Below are 2,752 nucleotides of genomic sequence, written 5' to 3' on the forward strand. Positions count from 1 at the left end.
ATACCCAGCCTACATGATAAATTTTCCAGTCATACTATAGAAAGAAATTCCAGGGGATTAGGCTCCACAGGTGTAGATTGGGCTATGCTGTCTTTAAATTTAGATTCTCGCCCAATGCTAAAACTAAATATTCAAGGACACAAATTTAATGGGCTACTGGATACAGGTGCAGACCTTAGCATTATCTCTCGTCAAGAATGTCCAAAACATTGGCCATTACAACAAGCCACTCAAACACATCGAGGCCTAGGAGTGGCAACTAATCCCCACAGAAGTGCAATGATATTAGATTGGAAGGATCCTGAAGGATGTGAAGGAATTATACAGTCATATGTATTGGATCATCTTCCTATAAATTTATGGGGACGAGATGTTCTAGATCAATTAGGTCTAACATTAACAAATAACATCAATTCAAATGCGCCCACTATTATGGCTATACAAGGTGTTTTTTTGTTGTTGTTGTTGTTTTTCTGTTTTGTTCCTTTGAAAGGACACTAAAGTTTATTCAACCCGTTGGAAAGGATTAAGTCCAATGTCAATAGAGATCTTTTATTGCCTCAGTGAAATATCAAATTGACTCCAGGACGTGTTTCTGTGACTGGACAACTCTTAGATCTTATTCATCAGCCTGCTGAACTGTTCCTTTTTCAGAAACATAAATACCATCCAAAAATTTTCTGATATCCTTGTTTTTCACTGTTGTGGCTTGCCGAATTAAAGCGGCTGAATTTGAAACAAGTTCAATATCATTTCCTTCAAGGATTAATTCATCTTTCTGAGCTTGAGACACTGAACAAGCAACACCTGTCCTCATCCGAACCCTGCGGATGTATTTTTCACCCAAGAAATTTCGGATTTCAACAAGAGACCCATTCTCCTGAATAACAACGTTGATGGGGAAGTGAGCATACACAGACCTCATCTTGTAACGGAAGCCCAGTGTAACACCCTTGATCATGTTCTGTACATGACTACAGATGGTGCGAACAGTGGCCAGTTCCTTTCTATTTCCCCACCATTTGTCAACCCGTAGCCTCTTCTTTTTCTTTCCAAGGAGGCTGAGTTCCACATTGATATGATTGAAATCCCTCCGGAGGGTTCCTCTTGGGCCCTTCACAATAACTGTGAGTCCCTTCAGAGTAATGTCGACATTTTCTGGAATGTCGACAGTCTGATTGCTGAGAATGGTCTTCATTCTCGCAGTAGATACCTATACAAGGTTTTAAGAAAGAAAAAGGATTAGGAGAACAGGACAAGGTATAGTGGCACCAATACAAAAATAGATCAAAAAACAGATAGACATGGATTGGGTTTTCAGGAGGGGTCACTGAGACAATAAAAATTACTTGGAAATCAGAAAGGCCAGTATGGGTTCCTCAGTGGCCCCTGACTAAAGAAAAGATACAAGCAGCCCATGACCTGGTCAAACAACAATTAGCGGAGGGACATATACAACCATCCATATCTCCCCATAATACTCCCATTTTTGTCATCAAAAAAAAAATCTGGTAAATGGAGATTATTGCAAGATAAAGAGTCATTAATAATGAGATGGTTATTATGGAACCTGCTCAATCGGGGAATCCCCAATTGTCTGCTTTGCCAAAAACCTGGTATGTTTTAGTTATAGATATTAGAGATTGTTTTCTTTTCAATTCCAGTTCATCCTGAGGATAGTCCACGTTTTGCAATTACTATCCCTGTGCTGAATCATGAAGGTCCCAATCAGAGATATGAATGGAAAGTACTCCCTCAAGGAATGGCTAACAGCCCAACTATGTGTCAAATTTATGTTAACAAAGCAATCCAGCCACTTAGAAATCAAAATCCTAAACTACAAATATTTCATTATATGGACGACGTATTATTAGCACACAAAGATAAAAACACATTGCTAGAATGTTATGCCACACTTACAAATTTATTAAAAAATTATAATCTAGAGATAGCAATAGATAAAGTACAATTAAATTTTCCAATTAATTATTTAGGAGGTCTATTATCCTCGACCATGGTCCGTCCACCAAAAATTCAAATACGAGTAGATCAACTCAAATCACTTAACGACTTTCAAAAGTTACTAGGAGACATAAATTGGATAAGGCCTTATCTAGGCATACCAACAGGAGAGTTGGGACGTTTATTTGATATCCTAAAAGGTCCATCAGATCCAAATTCACTCCGCATGTTAACGCCTGAAGCAAGAAAGACATTAAAAAAACATTGAAACATATATGGAAAATATGCATTTGGATCAAATTGATATAACTTTGCCTTTATTATTTATTGTACTACCAACAAAAAAATATTCCTACAGGAGTATTTTGGCAAGAAGGTCCATTGTTATGGATACATTTATCTTATTCACCTAACACTATTCTTACTAGGTATCCTGAGGCTGTAGGACAATTAATACTCAAAGGAATAAAAGCAACAAAGGGAGTATTTAGAATTTCTCCCAATAAAATTATTACTCCATATACTATGGATCAAATTGATGAGTTAGCTAATGAGTTAAATACTTGGGCAATAATCATGTGCAAATCTAATGTTTCATTTGATAACCACTTACCATCTAATCCTTTGTTGTCTTTTTGGTCTTCGCATGTAGTTTTTCCAAAAATGACAAGAAAAACACCTATCATGAATGCTCCAAATATATTCACTGATGGGTCAAATAATGGTAGAGCAATAGTAGTTACCCCTGATCAAACTTTTACATTTTTAGTACCCAAACAATCAGCTCAAA

The 2,752-nt window shown here is 36.8% G+C and overlaps 1 pseudogene; it reads right to left on the minus strand.

The window, feature by feature from the left end:
- Positions 1–493: 493 nt before the first annotated feature.
- On the minus strand, positions 494–1,208 carry LOC143408393 (large ribosomal subunit protein uL6 pseudogene; annotated as a pseudogene).
- Positions 1,209–2,752: the final 1,544 nt, after the last annotated feature.

The sequence above is a fragment of the Callospermophilus lateralis genome, chromosome 10 (genome assembly GCF_048772815.1).
Source record: "Callospermophilus lateralis isolate mCalLat2 chromosome 10, mCalLat2.hap1, whole genome shotgun sequence".
Classification (NCBI taxonomy): Eukaryota; Metazoa; Chordata; class Mammalia; order Rodentia; family Sciuridae; genus Callospermophilus; species Callospermophilus lateralis.